The 24,312-nt window shown below is 42.6% G+C and overlaps 1 pseudogene; it reads left to right on the forward strand.

Annotated features, from left to right (window-relative positions):
- The first annotated feature begins 2,887 nt into the window (after positions 1–2,887).
- LOC126476078 (5S ribosomal RNA) lies at positions 2,888–3,005 on the forward strand (annotated as a pseudogene).
- The last annotated feature ends 21,307 nt before the right edge of the window (positions 3,006–24,312 follow it).

Genomic DNA, 24,312 nt, shown 5'->3' on the forward strand with positions numbered 1-24,312 from the left:
CCGCCACCAGTGGTGGATGTGGGGAGAGAGATGGCAGAATTTTGAGAGAGGACGATCTGGACGCGTGTCCATCAGAAAGAGTAAATTTGTAATACTGGATATCATAAACTGATATATATATGATGACTTTTGTATATTATTAAGGTAAATACATTGTTTGTTCTCTATCAAAATCTTCCATTTTTTAACTATGCCTATCAGTATTTAGTGTCTTCAGTAGTTAGAAACTTTTATTTAGCTGGCAGTATTGGCGCTCACTGTATTGCAGTAGTTCGAGTAACGAAGATTTTTGCGAGGTAAGTGATTCATGAAAGGTATAGGTTATTGTTAGTCAGGGCCATTCTTTTGTAGTGATTATTGAAAGTCAGACTGCGTTGCGCTAAAAATATTGTGTCTCAGATTACTGTTGATCAGAATAAGTAAAGAGAGAAATGTCGCAGTACGTTCAGTTTTGCTCAGCTGCTTGAAAATCAAATAACGTAAGAGGTTTACCAGCACAGTAATTCATAAATTTTTCTAAGGGGATGTTTCATTATCTACGGCCTTCTGAACCGATTCCATTTAGCTGTATCAAAAGCGATAGTTTTACTAGAATAAACTTCTCTGTCAGATCACTTATTTTGATATTCAATCGATTTCAATACTGTAAACCTTTCCGAGAACAGTCCGTTTCTATGTCACGTGAGAAAAGTCTACTCTTTCACAACTTTGTTGCTAATACATACGTGGAACAAACGATATTCTGTCCATGTAAAATTTGCAGATAATAGACCTTCCCAGGGCGATTCACGCTCACGTTGTCAAGTTCAAGATAACCAATACACCCAGCACACACAAGGAAAGATCCTTGCATAAATCCATACAATTAGATTCAGATTACAGATTCTGACAGCTGATGAAATTACAAATCACGGTCGATTAAATGAGGTATCTGAATCAAGGACATAAACGTAATATGCAATCTCTCCTACAAAATCAATTGCTGGCCTTGTGGCCGAGCGGTTCTAGGCGCCTCAGTCTGGAACCGCGTGACCGCTACGGTCACAGGTTCGAATCCTGCCTCGGGCATGGATAGGTGTGGTGTCCTTAGGTTAATTAGGTTTAAGTAGTTCTAAGTTCTAGGGGACTAATGACCTGAGATGTTAAGTCCGATAGTGCTCAGAGCCATTTGAACAAAATCAATTATGCACGAAGTTCTGGTACTACCAACGTGTTGTGGAAGGATTGGATTATCAAACAGTGATGTCAGAATCTTCATGCGGTTAGCATAAAATCACTTTCGATAAAAATATCCCTGTGTGGCGGTGGCGGTTAGGAAAAGCCACCCACATTCAAATTTTATGTGAGGCCAATGCAGTCGTGGAAGTAGACATATCTCCGTGTCTTCGCGTTGGTGCCACGATGAGAGGGCAACCGTGGAGCTAAAAATGTCCTCGCCCCCCACCATAAAGATGTAACAGGAGTAGGTGTGTGCAGTTACCAAGGCAGGCTGATAGCAGAGCCATGGAGGCACACTACGGAGGTAAAGCGCTATGGTCTATGTCGCCACTTCCAACGAATCCCTAGAGCTCTTGTGCCTAGTTAATAACTCAGCATAGTATACCTACAAGTTGGCTTGGAATTTCACCGATTGTCTTTGTTTTTGGCGCAAGTATGTCAGTCGATTGGTCTGCTGCCATCTAGTCGTTCCGCTTCGGATGGACTAAGCGAACGTTTCTACCTTTTTCATACTTTTTCCGTTCAAAAAATTTATCTTTTGTGACAGGTCTGTTACTACCGATAATCCTAAATTGTTAATTTGCCTCGCAAACTGTAAAGGCTGCTACAAACCTCATAATTTAGTGAATCAAGTTAAAAGTCCACGAACTGTTTCTTGTCTGTAAACGTTTCACTTGTCGAAGTTTGCTCATATTGCACGTATATGCAGAAACATCAGCAGTAAGATAGAAAGACCGACGCTGCCATGACGACAGAAGAAATTCTCTGAAGATACGGCATTATTTATCTACAAGAAGCAAAGGAAGTGACGCTTATGGTTCAGATGACTCTGAGCACTGTGGGACATAACATCTCTGGTCATCAGTCCCCTAGAACTTAGAACTACTGAAACCTCACTAATCTAAGGACAGCACACACATGACCGAGGCAGGATTCGAACCTGCGACCGTAGCGGTCGCGGGGTGCCAGACTGACGCGCCTAGAACCGCTCCTCCACAACGGCCGGCTGACACTTATGGAAAGACTAACAACGTAGATTTAAAAGTTGATTTATGGCGTACAATTCTGTTTACGTACCATTGACTGACATTATCCAACGGAGCTGATGGCTACCGAAATTGACACCACCACACGTGGTTGAATTTTCTATGTTTCTGCTTCATTTCATAACATTCTGTATTGATTTTTCTCGTTCTACACCAAAATGAAACTGTTCAGACATGTTCTAATTGCATTTCATTTATTCCATATCTTCTGATCTACGCTTCACTTACATTTCATCAAGTTCTTGAAACAACTTTTTGTGATTCTTTTACTTTTTTACACTTTCTTCATTTATGCAAGCCTAGGTATTTGACGCCATTGGCAGTTTTCTTGTAGAACAACTACTCGGCCTCACGTCGTCCATACAGGCAACGAAGGCAGAAATTCGTATTACGGAGCTAGGCGACGTAATAGTTAGAAGAATGGACTCGCATTTGAAATGCGATGGGGCTCAGGTTTCACGTTCCATTGGCCAGATATAGTTTTTCTGTGGACTCCCTTAACCAATAAAGTCAAATGCCGAGATGTTTCCTTTAAAAATAAATACAAAACATTTCCTTTTCCCTCCCTGTTTATCCGATAGTTGGCTCCGTCTCAACTGACTTCGGAGGTAGGTTCGAACAAAGCCAATGGCCTTGTCACAGTGGTAACACCGGTTCCCGTCAGATCACCGAAGTTAAGCGCTGTCGGGTTGGGCTAGCACTTGGATGGGTGACCATCAGGTCTGCCGAGCGCTGTTGGCAAGCGGGGTGCACTCAGACCTTGTGAGGCAAACTGAGGAGCTACTTGATTGCGAAGTAGCAGCTCCGGTCTCGGAAACTGACATACAGCCGGGAGAGCGGTGTGCTGACCACATGCCCCTCCATATCCGCATCGAGTGACGCCTGTGGGTGAGGATGACATGGTGGCCGGTCGGCACCGTTGGGCTTTCATGCCTGTTCGGGAGGAGTTTAGTTCAGTTTAGTTCGAAGACAAAAGTAATTTATTAGGCATAATCTTCTTGGAGGAGGTACGCCCTTGCCTTCATCTATCGTTTAAAATCACTTCTGCGCCCAGTAACTCGGTGGCCTATAGTTGAACGCGTACTACGTGTCGTTGCCAGAGGTGAAAGCGATGATAGATGCTAGGGCCGAGCCGGATCGATCTCCGGCCCTCGGATACTGGCGCTCACACAGTTGGCCACGGACCCAAAGTGAATTTCCAGTGGCGCCCCGTAATCGAGGATTAATGGAGCTGCGTCACTAGTGGGCACCTGACAAAACAGTTCCCTTAGTTTCCTGCGCTTCCGACGTAACGATTCTGCTAGAGGATCTACTCTTGCCTTAGCCGAGAGCTAAGCTTAGACTGCTGAGAAGCAGACAAGAAGTCTTCTGGCCGGGTTTTTCTAGTTCTGCTGTCCTCCCTGTTGCGTCTTCGCCTTTATATTTAATTAAAAAGTTCTGCCGGGGCGACGGGGAAACTGTGGGCCTTCCGGCAGCCGAAAGTGTTGGTGCGCTTAGAGGCTGAGAAACACGTGAAGAACCACGTCTGTGTTTGTGTGAGCGTGTGTGTGTGTGTGTGTGTGTGTGTGTGTGTGTGTGTGCGCGCGCGCGCGCGCGCGCGCGAGTGAGTGTGGGTATGTGTGAGAGATACAGGGAGCGGGGGAGATTCGTCCGATGTACAGTACACAAGACAGTGATGGATAGTGATATAAATTCTCCGCGTCATGAGCACAACCCATTGCCGGAGAGCGACATTCATCAGAGATGCAGGCGACAAAGGAGGTTTTGTAAGTGCTCGCACTGCTCCCAGGAGCCTCGCACATCAACTGTCACCAGCAACAGCAATATTTGCACAATACACTCTGTGAAGGCACTCTATTATGTCCACCTACTATAACTCACGACTGTACTGCACAGACAGGCGGTCGACGCGCATTTCGCTTAACGCTATCACATGTGTAGGAAGAACCAGATCTCCATCTAAAAACTTTAAGAGGTTCTTTAAGGATCTCTTCTGACTACTGTGGAATATGACACCCACGGTCTATGGCGAATCATTAACAATGTCCGTATGATTTATTCGGTTTGTTACCGAAATCACCTTTTTTTCTGTGAAAATACCTCCTGAACAGCGGACAAGCCTGTAATATGCAATAACCAAAAAGTACGATATACAAAACGCAACACAAAGTAATTCAACAAACATAAGACGGAACACATACACTTCTACCGCAGTTCAACACAGCCTCGTTGCGTCACTCTTCCATTGCATTCAGTGAACCCACACTTTCAGTTCGTATCGGCCAACATCAGTAAAACATTCGCAGCCGCTTGACACGTTGCTCTGTGTATGTTTGGAGCTTATGGGCGCTCACACATTAAAAGAAGCGAATATCGATAAAATTACTAAAATTGTTGTCACATATTGAGGAAGAAACCCATAAAATGCCACTAACGAACCCACTTCCACCTCACTCGCGCCGACCAACACAAACACACTATCTCACAAGTCACAAGACGACGTAGAAAGGATGAAAGTTGCTATAACACAGATTAAAACAGCAGTGAAAAGATAGAGGAACTAAAATAAAGGCAGAAGAAAATGTGACTGACTGACTACTTATAAGAAACGTGGGTGAGTTAATCACGCTGGTAAGACATTAAGAACATCTCCCTAAAATTTGAGGATACAAGTGGGACAAATTCCACTGACGCTTTGCCTACATCTACATCTACATGGACACTCTGCAAATCACATTTAAGTGCCTGGCAGAGGGTTCATCGAACCACCTTCACAATTGTCTATTATTCCAATCTCGTATAGCACGGGGAAAGAATGAACCTATATCTTTCCGTACGAGCACTGATTTCCCTTATTTTATCGTGGTGATCGTTCCTCCCTATGTAGGTCGGTGTCAAAAAAATATTTTCGCATTCGGAGGAGAAAGTTGGTGATTGGAATTTCGTGAGAAGATTCCGTCGCAACGAAAAACGGCTTTCTTTTAATGATTTCCAGCCCAAATCCAGTATCATTTCTGTGACACTCTCTCCCGTATTTCGCGAGAATACAACACATGGTGCCTTTCTTTGAACTTTTTCGATGTACTCCGTCAGTACTATCTGGTAAGGATCCCACACCGTGCAGCAGTATTCTAAAAGAGGACGGACAAGCGTAGTGTAGGCAGTCTCCTTAGTAGCTCTGTTACATTTTCTAAGTGTCCTGCCAATAAAACACAGTCTTTGGTTAGCCTTCCCCACAACGTTTTCTATGTGTTCCTTCCCATTTAAGTTGTTCGTAATTGTAATACATAGGTATTTAGTTGAATTTACGGCTTTTAGATTAGACTGATTCATCGTGTAACCGAAGTTTAACGAGTTCCTTTTAGCACTCATGTGGATGACCTCACACTTTTCGTTATTTAAGGTCAACTGCCACTTTTCGCACCATTCAGATATTTTTTTCTAAATCGTTTTGCAGTTTGTTTTGATCCTCTGATGACTTTATTAGTCGATAAACGACAGCGCCATCTGCAAACAACCGAAGACGGCTGCTCAGATTGTCTCCCAAATAGTTTATATAGATAAGGAAAAACAAAGGGCCTATAACACTACCTTGGGTTCAAATGGTTCAAATGGCTCTGAGCACTATGGGAATCAACTTCTAAGGTCATCAGTCCCCTAGAACTTAGAACTACTTAAACCTAACTAACCTAAGAACATCACACACATCCATGCCCGAGGCAGGATTCGAACCTGCGACCGTAGCGGTCGCGCGGTTCCAGACTGTAGCGCCTAGAACCGCTCGGCCAACCTGGCCGGCACTACCTTGGGGAACGCCTGAAATCGCTTCTGTTTTACTCGATGACTTTCCGTCAATTACTACCAACTGTGACCTCTCTGACAGGAAATCGAAAATCCAGTCACATAACTTAGACGATATTCCATAAGCACGCAATTTTACTACGAGCCGCTTGTGTGGTACAGTGTCAAAAGCCTTCCGGAAATCCAGGAATACGGAATCGATCTGAAATCCCTTGTCAATAGCACTCAGCACTTCATGAGAGCACAGAGCTAGTTGTGTTTCACGAGAACGATGTTTTCTAAACCTATGTTGACTGTGCGTCAATAGACCGTTTTCTTCGAGGTAATTCATAATGTTCGAACACAATATATGTTCTAAAATCCTGCTGCATATCGCCGTTAACGATATGGGCCTGTAATTTAGTGGATTACTCCTACTACCTTTCTTGAATATTGGTGTGACCTGTGCAACTTTCCGATCTTTGGGTACGGATCTTTCGTCGAGCGAACGGTTGTATATCATAGTTAAGTATGGAGCTACAGAAGTTAATTATAGCTTAGACTGAACGCATAGTTCGTAAATGTGATGATCAGTTGAAACGAATAGTAGCTAACAAAAAATAAATTCTTCAACAATCATGCAACTATTACCAGAATGAAGGAAAGTAGCGGATCATTTATGGTGGGAATGTGATTTTACTAACGCACCGCTACAGTGTGTGGTATGACTTCGTAGTATGCTCAGTAAAGGTTGTAGATGTGTCAGTAACAAATACCTGAGCCAACTTCCGTCAGTCACCATCTATTAATACTATTTAGTGGAGCCGGTATCTGCCGTGATCGAAGCCCTACGGATTCACTGATCAGAGACGAATGACCGAATCTTTCCCGATAATTTCTTTCACGTAATGAGCCCAATACACACTAAAATGATCGGTATCTAATCTCAGGACCGTGATTTGGAAAGAGCACTAACAAATTAATGACAGGGCGAAATGCGCTTTCCGCCATTCTTCACAGTGGCCTCCCGACTCTGGTATTTCAGCCAAAACCGATCTGGAACAGAGACAATTTGCACGGAAAAATGTAAATATACACACTGAATGAAATGATGATAGGAATAATAGCAAATGACCTCTTACATCTGATACACAATTAATTCTAAGAATAACACCAGAAAACGTGGATTGCACTTATAATGTGCGTCTGTTCGCTGAGGCAGGCTGAGAAAGAAGACCTAAGAAAAATGTGCAGGCCTACGAAAGATAATTTTCAATTTTTGTTTTCAGCCCCGGGTAGTTTTGTGTCACTGATTTTCTTTCAGACTACTTGTACGTTATACGGTTCTTGAGTTACAGGAAAATAAAGCACACATATACGGGAAACACAGGTTCCTACCGTATATCGCAAGAAAAACCAGACTTGTACACAAAGTAATACTCTACGCTGTGTATCAGTGTCCTTGTGCAGTGGAAACTGCCCGAAGAGCAAAAACGGGTACTAGTAAATGCAAGATGAGTAAATTGGCCGAGACTGTGGTCAACAGAAAGTGCCATGTGTAAAACGAACAAATTTGTTCACAAACAAAGCACCCGGTGCATACTAGCGACGCTTACTCTGCGGTGCGCTATTTTCAGTGCAATACAGATAAGAAGTTAATTTGGGCGAGAAATCAAAGGAAATGTAATAACCCTGAAACGAGCCACCAGAGGCCATGAGTCCGTTATACGAAAATACTCAGAAAGTATCCCTGAAGAACCTCTGAAAGTTTGTCGTTGGCGTTCTGGTTCGCACTGTACAATCAAATGAGGCGGTACAGAGCGGCAAATACGTTGGCTCAGCATTTCGAAGGGCAAGAAGTCAAATCTCTCTCCCGTAATCAGGAAATACGTCCCTATGTAAATCGCTTGAGTCGAATGCCTGGATGATTCCTTTGGAAAGGACTGATTTCTTTTCCATCCTTCGCTAATGCTAGCTTACTCTCATTCCATGTCTTGCACCGTATAAACCAACAAACTCAACTGCTGTGTCACACTTAAGCAAAAAACAATTTACTTAGCACCTCAATGGAAGCCGAAATGTTGCTATAAGGCGTTAGATTGTGTGAACTAAGATACCATCTTAGAAAAGCTTGTGGTTCATGGTAGCGTTCGGTTTACAAAAAAACTAACCGAAAAGTTGCGCCGACAAGTAAGTCAGCGTGGAAAGGAGAGAATATTTTAGTGACTGACAAGTGAAGCTCCCCATCACAATCCTCTCAGATTTAGTGGTAATTTGGGACATTCGACAGTCCGCCAAAACCTGTACGCAGATCTAGCATGAAAACTGGAAGAAGGTGTACTGAACTGCGAAAAAAAAAGCAACATAGAAACAATGAACGGTCCAAGCTCAGGGTGTGTAACATCGAGCGAATTTGAATAGTTAGGCTATCGTGGTCTTGCGGTCACGCCCCTTATGCCTCTTATTGTCTTTTTTTGCAAAATTATGGTCTCTCCGTCCAGTCATTGACGTATCTGATTTCTGTTTGCAACACCGAAGTGTAAGGAAGGAACGTCCAGACGTACGTACCTCCTATTTGTTCTACAAAGTCCCACATCTTATGACTCTTGTGTTCTGTTTTGGAAGCTTGGACCCTTTAATTCCTTTGTTGTAATGTAGTTCACACTCGTTTACTTGTTTTCATTTCTGTGAGAGTTCTATGAGGTATCTCGCCTGCTCTCACTATTCATCACATTTGCTTGCCACGGTGATGTATTCTTACAACATGAGTTATATTCTATAACCAATATATAGTATTATATTTGCCAAGACTACAGAAAGAGATCAGACACGTCAGTGACCGGACGGAAAGTTCATAATTTTGTGAGAGAAAAAAAAAGAAAAGAAAAAAGGGGGTAGGGAGACGAGAGAGATTTGAACAAGGAGCTCATACTTCACATTCCAACACCATGACCGCACCACCACTGCGCCGTAGTTCTTGGAATTTGGAGGGGATGCGATAGTTGTGAAGTGAACTCCAATTCCATAACAGGATGGACAAAATAAAACTGTTCCGGAAAATATATATAAAAGTGATGCAGGGCAGGCCCTCGTTAATGAACAGTAGAGCAGGCCATCACAGAAAATGCTAAACTGCGATTATGATACAGTAATCAGTTGGTGTCATTTGTACGCGCATGAGCATCTGCCGTATGCTGTGTCCTGATTAGTACTCTGTGTCATTACGCTTGAGTGAGTGAGAGATGGAAACAAACGTGTATGGGCACCAGTTCAATGCAACACAACATGACGCTCAGAATTAAAAAAAAAAAAAAAAAAAAAAAAAAAAAAAAAAAAAACGCAAAATTGGTGGAAAACGTGTTCCGGACTATCTCCATAAGAGTTTCAACTGGAAGTATTTTGGCGAAACCGCCAACAAAGCCTGCAAAGCAAAATGCAATGGCGAAATGGCGCTAAATGCACTGCGTAGTGAATAAAAGCCTTAAATGTCCGAAAAGGTTACGAACATTAAAAAAATCGCTCGAGTGAAGGGAAGTTCGGGATTAGTTCCGACGAAATCTCAACGCCGTTTGTCCATACCCTTGCATATTTACTGTGTTAAACTGTCCAAACGAATTCTCCCGCGTTGAGTTCTGCTGACATTTTCTAGTGAAAGGCAATCCTCAATTTTTTCATTCCTTCAAATGAGGTTCAAATGGCTCTGAGCACTTTGGGACTTAACTTCTGAGGTCATCAGTCCCCTATAACTTAGAACTACTTAAACCTAACTAACCTAAGGACATCACACACATCCATGCCCGAGGCAGGATTCGAACCTGCGACTGTAACAGTCGCGCGGCCCCAGACTTTAGCGCCTAGAACCGCTCGGCCACTCTATCCGGCTTCAAGTGAGATCTGTTTCATTTTGTAAAATAACGAGACTATGCAACAGTTGCTTAATCCATTATCTTTTACTGTGTACAAGAACGGTTTCGGAACACTTAAAAGTTCCATCATCTGATGTAAAATTTAATAATGAAAATTTTGTATTACAAGACAATGGTAGGGGATCCTCAAGTCTGGAATGTCTGATAAGGAACCACCGAGCTAAAATTTCTAAAATTAATTACAATAAGGTAAAAGAGAGAACAGGACATTACTTATAAAATCATTCAACGATCTGAGGTCATCCTCGCCCCAATGTTTTGTCATGGAACCAAGATTCTGTGCCAAAAGGATAAAAGAAACCGAAATAAATCCGAAAAAACGGACATCACTCCCGGACTTCAAAAGCCACCAGTCTTGAAACATGTAAAATGCAATATGCAAATGCAATAGGCAAATGTTTCAACTTGTTAGGCTATTTGAAATGACGGTTGTTCATTAACAAGGGCTAATCCCGCACCAGTCTCATCGTAAATATTTCCCGGTAAAATGTTTTTGAAAGAACTACAGGTAGCAAATTGTTCGTTCATTTCCATGTACCGAACAGAATAATACCAGCAATAATGCAGCAGATGAATAACTGTAGAGAGAACTGAATTTTTTCTATTTTTTGGGTTACATAATGATTGAATGAGCTACCCATCCTTCTCTGACTATATATGTAAGTAATTCAAGGATAAATGGACCTACTACTTCCGGTACCTGTAGTGCTTGCAACTACTACTACTACCACTACTACCACTACCAGTGCACAGCGTCTTCAAATTTCGAACAGTTCAGGCTAACGTCATTTCGTACCGTATTCATGTGTACTGTTTTCATGCTCATCGTTCACCCATTTCATTTCAGAGAAATTAATTCAACTGAAACTCAAAAATTAATACAAGATTAATCGAAAGGAAAATAGAATTAAGTCAAAATCAAACTTATTTACAGCGCTCCAGAAGCAGAGCAGGTGAAGGACATTGCGTCGTTGCCAGTTTCCTCGCGTCTTTGCCAGTTTCCAGGAGAGAATATTCCTGGAGCATGCGTTGTGGCAGAGACGGAGAAATAACTGGCGAGCCTGCGACGTGTTCTTCATTTCCCTTTGTGTATCAAGCAGTCGCCTATTTATGACCATATTATTCGAGCGGCGTAACTAATGTAAACAACAAACACAACAGAGTGGAAAATAACCTTTGCAGTCAACACCCAAATACAGAAGTTCCGACAATCTAACTTCAGGGAAGAAACCCCCTGTCACTTTTTACCTACCGTGCTCTTCCATACCTCACAATCCGTGTCATTCTGCACCTTTGAAATCAACTTCGGATCATATTTCTACTACTAATAATACTAGCGATATAGTTTGGTAAATGAATCGTACTTTGCAACACATATGGTGTACCGAAACTGTTCGTTCAGATTAATACAGGGAGCGGAGAACATCAAAAATATACTTACATTGGTAACACATGATCTCTGATGTCAACTTGTAATGTTAGGGAAAATTTTGTTAGTGGGGCCTGTTGTGTCCGGGAAGCAGTCTGGGAATGCGTACTAATGGTTGGCTCGGACGTCTGCTTGGGAACAAAGGAAGTACTTCCAGCTCGATGGAGTGCCAGCCCATTTCAGCATTGTTGAGAGATGCTGTGAGGAATCATCTGAGAGCCAATTTGGCGACCGAGGTGGTCCTGTGGCCTAGCAACCCAGGTCACCTGCGAGCATACGAAGCAGCTGGTGTATGAAACCGTTGTGGAAACATAACAAGACCTCGTCGCTAGAACTGCTGTCGCTCCTGGTAGTATTGCAGACATGCCAGGAGTCCTCGAACGAACACGACAATGAATGGTCCGACGATGGAGTGTATGCATACAGGCTAATGGTCGGGCATTCAAGCAGTTCCTGTGAATGCCATTGCTGCAATTAGCATGACAAACTACATCCTGTGTAAATCATCCCTAGCTTCAGAAGTGGCCGTCAAGGACCATATGTACCATAGCTAAACATATTTATTTTTGTGTTCCCTACCTCCTGTATTAATTTGAACGAATATTTTCGGAAGTTCCTGTATACAAATGATACGATGGAAACATTCTAAATCTAATGTGGATGTACGATATCATGATTGTAAAATTTTTCATCCACTTGCAGCCGGTGTTTGCAAAACGAAGCTACCATACATCGTTTGCCCTTATTACGTTCAACCGATTCTTGATTAAAGAAGATGATTAAAATTCCAGATGAATGTTTCACTCTGCTTCAAAACGAGCACTGTTCATAAACCCCCTATTGGATCAAAAATGTTTGCAGGACCGGGAATCGACCCCGAAACCTTGCTTTTCACAGGCTGTGCCTTTACCGTCAGACCTATGCAGGCACAAGTAACAACCCTTCCTCAGGGTTTTTTTTAAGTTAGGAGAAATTACTGGTGGAAGCAGGTCGTTAGTTGTGAGATTGTGGCGTCAGTCGTGCCCGGATAGCTCAGTGGGTAAGCGCATGTCGCTGCTAAACCAAGCCGCTGTGGTCAAGTATGGTTATGTCACATACTTTTAATTTGCTAGAAGGTACCATCTATTGAAACACCAATATACGAAGTTCTTATTTAACTAGTTTAGAATTACTCTGTTGAATCCAGTTGCATGTGTCACTGTATTTACCTGCATTATATGAGTAACGGGGTCATTAACTTAATTAACATTCTTTCACACCTTCCGAATAAGTAAATGTGTGTACGCTACAGATCGGTCTAAATGATAGTAGCCTTTGCAACACAGTATCAAACGACACCTCACTGAGTTCTGTATGAGTTTCTGTATGATAGTCATTAATTTCCAAGAATTATCACACGTATTCAAATTTATCTTAACTTCTGCGGCACTAAATATACTGAGAAGCTTTCATCGCCAGTAATTGCACCGTCAGATTCCGTATTCAACTGTCTATTTATACTGGTTCAGAAGGATTCCTTTGACTTCAGTAAACAACGACGGAAATGGAAAGTGGTACTACACGGTCATCTTAACCAAACGCTACCACATCTGATACACCTGTTACTCCTGTGTGATGTTTTGTTGAAGATATCATCGTTATGTTATTTTTAGGACATTCACTTGAAGAATGATGTGATGGTTGTTGGGTTTCCAATGTTATGGAAACCTTTCATTTGGAGATCGGAACAAGATTTGCCAAGAAGACGTTCACGAGCAGCTTATAGCCGTCTTGCCGTTTCTGAGAGAGGTCGAATCATTAGCATGAGGAACATGGGAGCTTCCTAGTTACAGACAGCACAGACCGTTTGCTGCAGTGCTGTTGCGGGAATGTTCAACTGGCTTTGACGAACAGATGGAAAACAGGAGGATTGCTCTAGGCCGAGTTCACAGTCAGTGTCACCAATAACCGTCTGGAATACATTCCTGGAAGCTGGGTTTAAATCTCGAGTTGCCATGCTTCGCATGCCGCTGACAGATCGTTCTGCTACTGGCAACAGAGATTCGCACGGTGTGAAGCGAAAGGGGTATTGAGAGACCATCTTTGACTAATGGTCAAAACGTTGTCGGTTCTGGGTTAGAACATCGTCATTTCTTACGAAAAGACGTTGACGAAGACGGTGGTGAACCGGACAAGGGTTCAGGGCACTCTCCTGCCGTTGGAGTGGGAAACTGAAGACGAAATTAATGAGAAACGGCAGAATTGAGAACAGTGAGAAACTTAACATCAGAATTGGTGATGGTGAATTACATTAATTTAAGTAATTCTGCTACCCAGGTATCAAACTAACCAGTGATAGAGGGGGCAAGGAAGACATAAAAAGGAGACTATCACTGAAAAAAATGGCATTCCAGGCCGCGAGAAGTCTACTAGTATCAAACATAGGCCTTAATTTTATTAAGAAATTTCTGAGAATATACGTTTGGAGATCAGCACTGTATGGTAGTGAAACATAGACTGTGGGAAAACCATAACAAGAGAGAATCTACGCTTTTGAGATGTGGTGCAACAGACGGATGTTGAAAATTAAGTGCTGTGATAAGGTAAGGAACTAGGAGGTTCTCTGCAGAATCTACGACAACAGAATATATGGAAAACACTGCCAAAACAAGGGATAGAATGGTGAACGTGTTTTAAGACATCAGGAAATAACTTAGATGGTACTAGAGGGAGCTGTACAGGGTAGCCGGCCGGGGTGGCCGAGCGGTTCTAGGCGCTACAGTCTGGAACCGCGCGACCGCTCCGGTCGCAGGTTCTAATCCTGCCTCGGGCATGGGTGTGTGTGATGTCCTTAGGTTAGTTAGGTTTAAGTAGTTCTACGTTCTAGGGGACTGATAACCTCAGAAGTTAAGTCCCATAGTGCTCAGAGCAATTTGAACCATTTTTTTGTACAGGGTAAAGGCTGTAGACGAAGACAGAGATTGGGATACAGCTAGCAAATAATTGAGGACATAGGTTGCAAGTGCTCCTCTGAGATGAAAATGTTGGCGCAAGAGAGGAATTCGTGGCGGATCGCATCAAAAGAGTCAGAAGACTGGTGACTCAAAAAAGAAAAAAGAGCCAGAGGCATCTGGAACTTGATTAGTTTTCTTTGACGTGCAGCAATGAGTCTCGCTTCTGTTTGTATCGTGAATATAGACACTAACATATGTAGACGGGCTGGGGAAAGGCACTGTAAGCAGCGATTCTCGAGTCCCATACAACTCTTAGAATCATGATTTGGAGTTCTGTTGGATGTGACATCACCACTGATTTCGTAATTGTTGGAAAGACGCTGAACGCTAATCAGTTTGTGGCAAGATTGGTAAAACTAATTGTCACGTCACTCATACCAAGTTATCAAATGGCACATTCCAGGAGGATAACGCAAGACCACAAACTGCAGTTCACACCTTGAGTAACGCGCAGATTCTTGGCTGACCTGCCTGGTCCTCTGACTTGTTGCCCATACATCATATCAGGCAGGCAACTGGAAGACATATACTACATTCATACCAATCTCCAACCAGCCATCTTCATGAACTGACAGTATTTCGTGCATAGCAAGAAATAGTTCAAGATTACCAAATTTTAACTTGTGGAAGTCAATCGTTCTCGTGGAGACAGAGGCTAATGATGCAAATAAGGAAAACCACCACAACGTGTCGTTGAAGAAATTTATTTCCATCGACTAGTTTCGGCGCAACACTTACGCCATGTTCAGGTGCGCTATAAACCGTTAAGTACTTTCATTCCTTGGCTCATGTATCGTGGAACCAATACAATAATAGCTTCGTGGATTGTGTACATTAGGAACGTGTACTCTGTAAGGTGCTGTCTCCATTGTGACTGCTTAGACATAATGTGCTTACAAAGAAACTGTCCACAGATGCCACTATGGTAAATTTGGACATTTTCTTTGAAAGCACATTGTGTCCAAGTGGTCACAGTGGTGACAACACGTTCTAGAGCATACACTCCTGATGCACACAGCCCACGACAACTAGTACTTTATGGGTTCTACGATCCGTAGGCCAAGGAATGAAAGTACTCTTTTGGTTTTTAGTGGCGTAAGTGTTGCACCGAAACCATATGCTTGAAATAAATTTCTTTGATAATACGGTTGTTATGGTGCGTTTTCTTTACATAAGGAAGTCGTGTGCTTCCGCAGCAACAAACACAAATGTGTGTATACATGACCTTTTGGGTGACACCTCATAATGATTGTGATGATGGATGCAGTGAGACTTTAATCATTTAATAACTTTTATTTGATGAACATATGGACGAAGATTAATAAGTATCGGACAGGTGTTCCATGGTATTACACTTTCCACTTTTATCGGTGTATATTTGTGCCGGTATTCCGTCCTTAAATTCGGACATTATGGCTGCGTTCTTCGGCAGCTGGACTGTTTTTCCCAGAGGCGAACCTGTACGACCCCATCACCCGCTCGTGCTAGCTGTCCGCTCCCTGACAGGTCTGTCACTGGCTTCCTTGGGGGACTCGTTCGCGTCTTCAGGCACACCCCCTCCTCCCCCTTCAGCAGGCACGACCAGCTTACAGGTAAGGTCAAAGGCTGGCCTAGGTTTGGGAGTACCAGTCTCTGTGATGCACAAAGTCTTTCCTGTAAAGAATCCCACAGTAATCCGGAGACAATATCTGTGTCTCTCACACTGACTAAATACATCCGAAAAGAATCTTGTAGCTGTTTTTTAGAAATTGTTTCCTTTGGTTAATGCAACAAGTTAGGCGTCGCACAGCAACAAAGAACACTTAAATTCTGTCGAACAAACATTTTCGTAAGCGATACGGTTGGTGCGTTAATTACGCTTTCTTAAGATTCTTCTAAAATGCGTATGTCCGACATTTGCCTTCTTCCATAAATTTATCTGTCATTCCAACTTAAATCATTCTGGGCAAAACGTTCTAGATAAATGAAAGTTTTTGACTGATTCCAGTGGTTCGTCGTTGATGACGTAATCAAGAGGCATGTGGTTCTTTCGTTCATCTACATTCTCTGCCATACTTTTATTTATGCAGACTCAGCTGCCAATCTTAGAAACATGCCCTGTTCATGCGCAAGCTTCTCTGCTTTTCATAACATGATCGTGACCGTGCTGCATACCTCTACACGAAAACGGCGACTACGAACAGCCTCATAGGGCTACAGGCTTTATCCGTCAGGCTATTTATACGTATTATAAAGTAAGGCTCCCCCTCCGCGTTTCTCTGTCTGTATGTTGAGACATGTTTCAGAAACAGGAGCAGGGATTTTGATACGGTTTCAGTAATAGACAGATTCATTACGAAAGTTTAACATAAAATTTATAAGTACAGTAATTTTGAGTGTGTAATATATGCATTGTTATCTGATCCGCATATAATTCTGATTTGGAGTGCGATCTCATGGCGAGATGGAGACTACGAGCTGGTCAGCTGCAGTGGCGACGGTATCTGAAGCAAAAACAGAAAAGTAAATAGCTGCCTTTTAACTTAGCATTCACCTCTCAGTGATGTGGTGATTCGTCAGAAGCCGGCCGCGGTGGTCTCGCGGTTCTAGGCGCGCAGTCCGGAACCGCGCGACTGCTACGGTCGCAGGTTCGAATCCTGCCTCGGGCATGGATGTATGTGATGTCCTTAGGTTAGTTAGGTTTAAGTAGTTCTAAGTTCTAGGGGACTGATGACCACAGCTGTTAAGTCCCATAGTGCTCCGATCCATTTGAACCATTTTTTTTATTCGTCAGAAACGACACGTGGTCGGATTCCACGTTTAACTGCAGGTTCCCTTTTCCATGTTGGGTAAGAGGGATAGGTTAGAGATATACAGGTCACTGAAATGAAAGACTTGCACTAGGTCTCCGAGGCGTACGACGTTACTATAACCTCCTCTCGGTTTTCTGTCTGTATGTGACAGCCAATGTCAGGATGTGCTGTCGAGATACACTAATAGACTGATTTCAAAAAATGGCTCTGAGCACTATGGGACTCAACATCTTAGGTCATAAGTCCCCTAGAACTTAGAACTACTTAAACCTAACTAACCTAAGGACATCACACACACCCATGCCCGAGGCAGGATTCGAAACTGCGACCGTAGCAGTCCCGCGGTTCCGGACTGCAGCGCCAGAACCGCTAGACCACCGCGGCCGGCGACTGATTTCAGGTGGAAGATTTGTGTATCCGGGGAGTTTCCGTAGCAGCGTGCAGAAATGTTACAGGACATGGAGAATGCTCCATCGAACAATTTGAGGTAGGGAAACTGGGGTCAGAGAAGCCACCTTCAGGAGATATGGAAGTAAACTTGTCCACCGCTTTGTCTGGTATTACTGTATTCTAGCTTATTTACAACTAACATGCGTACAAGTTTACATGTACTGTACTGTTTATTTACATGAACATTCTTTATTTCTTGCACGGAAACAAGGAGGACGAGCCTGATGACTAATAAGACATGATACGCGTGTTGTTTACTTTACTCGTCCATAAGGTGGCTCTGTTGTATCGTATTTACATTGTCCCATGACAGAGCGCACTCTTGGCTGTACGTGAGAGGATGTGGATACAACATAGCGGTGCACCGCATCATTTCAGTGTGGATGTCCGCAACCATCTCAAAGCTGTATTTTCAGGTGGCTGGATTGGAAGGGGAGGCCCTCATCCATGGTCTGCGAGGTCACCTGACCTGATTCCCCTTAATTATTTCCCATGGGGATATCTCCAGTCACTCACGTATGACACCCCAGTGGACATGGAGATGGCATTTGTTGCCAGAATTGCAGCTGTCTATAATGTGATTCGAAACATACCAGCGATATTTGTCAGGGTGCAGCAGAAACTTGTTCAAATGGCTCTGAGTACTATGGGACTCAACTGCTGTGGTCATAAGTCCCCAAGAACTTAGAACTACTTAAACCTAACTAACCTAAGGACATCACTCACATCCATGCCCGAGGCAGGATTCGAACCTGCGACCGTAGCGGTTGTGCGGCTCCAGACTATAGCGCCTTTAACCGCTCGGTCACTCCGGCCGGCCAGAAACTTGTTCGCCGATGTCCTGCGTATACAGGGTGTTACAAAAAGGTACGGCCAAACTTTCAGGAAACATTCCTCGCACACAAATAAAGAAAAGATGTTATGTGGACATGTGTCCGGAAACGCTTAATTTCCATGTTAGAGCTCCTTTTGGTTTCGTCAGTATGTACTGTACTTCCTCGATTCACCGCCAATTGGCCCAATTGAAGGAAGGTAATGTTGACTTCGGTGCTTGTGTTGACATGCGACTCATTGCTCTACAGTACTAGCATCAAGCACATCAGTACGTAGCATCAACAGGTTAGTGTTCATCACGAACGTGGTTTTGCAGTTAGAGCAATGTTTACAAATACGGAGTTGGCATATGCCCATTTGACGTATGGATTAGCACGGGGCAATAGCCGTGGCGTGGTACGTTTGTATCGAGACAGATTTACAGAACGAAGGTGTCCCGACAGGAAGACGTTCGAAGCAATTGATCGTCGTCTTAGGGAGCACGGAACATTCCAGCCTATGACTCGCGACTGGGGAAGACCTAGAACGACGAGGACATCTGCAATGGGCGAGGCAATTCTTGGTGCAGTTGACGATAACCCTAATGTCAGCGTCAGAGAAGTTGATGCTGTACAAGGTAACGTTGACCGCGTCACTGTATGGAGAGTGCTACAGGAGAACCAGTTGTTTCCGTGCCATGTACAGCGTGTGCAGGCACTATCAGCAGCTGATTGGCCTCCACGGGTACACTTCTGTGAATGGTTCATCCAACAATGTGTCAATCCTCATTTCAGTGCAAATGTTCTCTTTACGGATGAGGCATCATTCCAACGTGATCAAATTGTAAATTTTCACAGTCAACTCTGACGAGAATCCGCACGCAATTGTGCAATCAGGTCATCAACACAGATTTTCTGTGAACGTTTGGGCAGGCATTGTTGGTGATGTCTTGATTGGGCTTCATGTTCTTCCCCCTACGCTCAATAGAGCACGTTATCATGATTTCATACGGGATACTCTACCTGTGCTGCTAGAACATGTGCCTTTACAAGTACGACACAACATGTTGTTCATGCACGATGGAGCTCCTGAAAGAAGTGTTCGTACGCGTCTCAACAACAGATTCGGTGACCCATGGATTGGTAGAGGCGGACCAATTCCATGGCCTCCACGCTCTCGTGACCTCAACCCTCTTGACTTTCATTTATGGGGGCATTTGAAAGCACTTGTCTACGCAACCCCGGTACCAATTGTAGAGACTCTTCGTGCTCCTATTGTGGACGGCTGTGATACAATACGCCATTCTCCAGGGCTGCATCAGCGCATCAGGGATTCCATGATTAATGTGATTTGAAAAGAAGTAATAAAATGAGCTGTAACATGGAAAGTAAGCGTTTCCGGACATATGTCCACATAACATATTTTCTTTCTTTGTGTGAGAGGAATGTTTCCTGAAAGTTTGGCCGTACCTTTTTGTAACACCCTGTACTGTGGTTGACTACCGTCGGTTTCAGCACATTTTGATACAGTACAAATGGTACGTTCATTTTGTCAGTGATGGTATTTGCAGTTAACTGTAAGTACTGTAAATAAAGAAGGTACACAGTAATGCGATTTTATTCTTACTCTTTCCTTATGCTGGCTCCTCCGAGCCCAGGTGCCATGCCTCGTATTGTTCAGCGGAGCATCCTCTACGTTATGTTAAAATTTCGCACACTCTTACGGAAACACCCTGTGTAGTTTATTACCGCTACGCCATACAAGTAGTCCGGCCGTAGACACTTACTGTTACCCGTGAGAAAAGGCGCAAATTGTTAATTTATACAGGATGGTGAGAAACGTTATGGACAGCTTGAAAGAGTGTTGGGGGGCAGGTTGTGCTGAGAAATAATTGTTTAAAAAAATTCGATGCCGTGTGCGGTTTCCGAGCTATTTTGCATTGAAATCAGACAATCAGGTCGTTTCGCGTGCAAATTTAAGCCACCTACCAGAGGTTGTGTCACCAAACGTATACTTCGTTCGGTTTCTTTAAACTTAAAAACATAGCTTCTGCTCATCTAGCTTAAATTTATCACTTCCAAAAAAGGCACATTTAAATGACAATGAGTATTTCAACAAATTGTAACTGTGACCGCTCAGTGTCATTCAATACGATCACGACGACATCCCTCGATCGACGTTAGCACTCGTAGTGTCACTCGCCTTCATACATGGCAGTGGACGTTTGAAAATTCGTGACGCTAGCTCAATGGTCGTCAATTGATTTAAATGTTATTCCTGGCTGACTCTTAATTCAGTTACTGCCGGGGTGGGGGGGGGGGGGGGTGAGGAAAAGGAACACATCCTGGTGATAACAGCATTATGCATATTTAGATGTATGATTAATCCGAATGGTTTGCAATGTTCCAGCGACTCTATTAGAACTCTATGCTCATGTACCGACAAGGACCATTTTCGCAGATAAACTTGCAAGTACGTAATGGAAGTTCAGTTTCTCAATACAGTTCGTCGCACTCACACATTACTGTATACATCCGCTGTAAGAACAATTTCATGCATTTACATTCTTGGTGTACCACAATATTGGTTGGCTAAATATTGTGACGATACGTTGCATACAACTTCCACAGATATTGTTTACCTTGTAGTCAAGACTACGTAATGAAGCCAAAATCGTGGACAAAATTGAAATGTAGTTTGTTTATTAACACTTTTCTTTTCACTAATTGAATATGAAATATGAATCGAGATTGGAGGTGATGATCCTATCCTTCTTTTCGGTATCATAATGGTCGATATCGTGTTCTGAATAACGGGTGTCATAAAATGTTCAAATGTCGACACGACCCAGGCTCTCAATTCGGCACTTGAATGTCGATTCTTCGCTCTCGAAATGTTCGATGTGATTGTCTTTCACACGCAGGGTTCAATTTAACGGTGTATGCACTGTTTTTAGTATTTTAGGTCCCCGTTAATTAATAACTGGTAGTTAATAAGCGAACTACTTTTATACTGGCGCGTTGTTTGTATCAGTTACCCCCGCAACCGTCCAAGGATAAGATTCTCTTAATGTTCCGCGCACACGCGTTTCACAATTTCATAAAATGCAGAATGACGTAAACTATAGCTTGCCGTTGCGTACAACTTTCGTGGGTCCCGCAACCGTAATAGTTTTCCAAGAGTACTTTTCCCAGCTAACACAAAGTTCGAATTATGTTGTCGGAATCATTTTCACTTCACCCGACAATAAACGTCTCTGATCACTTCGTCACACGTAATGTATTTTAAACGTGCATGAAGAGTCTTTAAATAATCTCCTTAACGAATTTCGCAGTCGCGTACCACTTTTTAATCGACTAGCCCGATCGCGATAACTGAAGGTATAGAGCTCAATAATGTGTTACATGTTCTTTTGTATGTATTAAAAAACAAACGCGCCCCTATATCTTTCTGTCCCGCTTGGTCTTTGCTACTTTGCTTTTTATTACTTTTCATTATATCGCTTCTTAGTAATACTGTGCAGTTATTAAAATTTCGTATTACTTTCCCCATTTTAATTCTTCCAAAATGAAGTCTATTTATCCCCGATTTTAATTAATATGATGCTAATTCACACGCCTGCCCACAAAGTACCGTTATATAACTCATGGATCCACATATGTCTGTGTGCATTACCCCATTTTAGGGTGTGCAAGTGCTTGAATTTGCACTCGCACTGACCTGATTTGCTGACTTCAACGCTAAATTGAATCGTCTCAAGGTAACGAAGTTTTATCGTAACAAGTATTTCTCAGCACCATTTGCTCAGCAACATCCTTACAAGCTTCTGAAACTGTTTCTGACCACTGTGTATAAACAGAATGAACGAGAATTGCAACGACAAACTTTCAGAGGTTGTTGAGGGATACATTATGAGTGTTTTGGTAAATTGACTCGCGGTCGCGCGCTGCTCGTTACAGAGTTAGTGCGTTTGGGTAATTGCCCTAGTTAGATTTTTATCAGTATTCCACTGGAAATTGGAGACAACATTGTAAATGTCGACGGTATGTTCCCCCTATCTTGTTTGCAAACAATGTCGTTCTGTCCACACACGGTACTTGCTGTTGATAAGTAATAACGATAATGTCCACTTTATGTTCTCAAGCTTGCATTCAGTACAGCTCGAGTCCTGTCTGGGGTTAGTTTTCTGGCAATGTTAGTTGTATGATAACAGTCATACCCAGTAGCAGTGATAGATTTAGTGATAAAGAGTAGCCTTTCACTGAATGCAACACAACGACAGTATGCTGAGCTCTTCCTGCAACGAGAGCAACCTTATCACATTAAATAAGTTTTTCATAATGCGGGGCCACAGTCATATTTCTTTAAAGTCAGTATCGCCATTAGACTATTGTTTCTTTACAGTGTTACATTTACACTTACACAATCATGATTTCGGCTTCAAAGTGCCATTACCAAGTGTTTCAAGTGTTACAATTTTCCTAAGATGGCATACTGTCGTATTAATATACACTATTAGACACATTGTCTAAGAGTCGATATTTCTGGCAGAGTCTACTGCTTTGTTTCATTACTGAGTACACCATCTTGGTCATTCAGTCGAGATGGTGTACTCAGTAATGAAACAAAGCATCAGACTCTGCCAAAAATATCGACTCTTAGACAATGTGTCTAATAGTGTATTTTAATACGACAGTATGCCATCTTAGGCAATTTTTTTAAAAACACTTGATAATGGCACTCTGAAGCCGAAATCATTATTTTTAAGTGTAAATTTAACACTGTAAATAAACAACAGTCTAATGGCGGTACTGACTTTAAAGGACTTTCCATATTATTTTTTAATCTGTGTATACGTACCTACGAGAAAACGGTTTCTTACGTGTTATAGTGACTGCATATAACAGCCAAGTTCATTTATATGAGGATATTTTCACAGAAACAATAGTGATTGATGCAACAAACCGAAAATAATTACAATTGCATTATTACCTTGTAACGAGCCGCCTCAGACTCCGAGTCCATCATATCAAAACACTCAGAAGGTGTCTCTGAACAACCTCTAAACGTTCGTCAATAGCATTCTGGTTTACCCTTTATGTCTTGAACAGCAATGGTGCTATCAAAGTTCGTTCAGATACGCAGCACACTACCTTCGCTGCCAAAGATGCGTCACCATTCTGTTTGCAGGGAACTCTGCATACCTAATCCCACATCTTCCTGGATATTCCGTAGACACACATTTATTTACTACACGACGGTATCAGAGTCTTCCTGGAGGGCCATAAACGGAGCAACCTGCTGGTGGCGAGTTAAATTACTCTACATGCCACGGCGGAGTACGAAAAAATGCCTTTCGGGGACTAAACGCGGAAGGGTATTACCATTCCTCATTGTGGTACTGTAATTGCTGTCACAACGCGTTGTAACACTAACACTTTTTGTTCTTCATAATTTTTCGTCATATATGTAGTTCTGTCACGATATATATTCAATTTTTCATGTACGCAACGTATTCTGTGAAAATATCGCATGGGTTACTGACCAATGTATAAGGACGGTAACATTTGAACAATAGGATAGGAATTTCCGGAGGGAAATCCCTCTTTGTTGAGGAGACAAAACGCACGAATGGGAAAGGTGGAATGCACACAGGGAGCGTCCCAGCTCAGCGCAAAGCACCCGTAAATAGTCAGCTTCCATAGTTACGTAGTTAGTGACGGCCACAACCGAATGAAAACAATAGATTCATTCGGTTGTAGTTTTACGTATCGGTTACATTAATTTTTATTTTTTATTTTATTTATTTTTTTCCAGTCAGGCGCAATTTTGCACACTGACTGAACTTTTAATTCTTTCTTTTCA

Source organism: Schistocerca serialis, chromosome 4 (genome assembly GCF_023864345.2).
Source record: "Schistocerca serialis cubense isolate TAMUIC-IGC-003099 chromosome 4, iqSchSeri2.2, whole genome shotgun sequence".
NCBI classification, from domain to species: Eukaryota; Metazoa; Arthropoda; class Insecta; order Orthoptera; family Acrididae; genus Schistocerca; species Schistocerca serialis.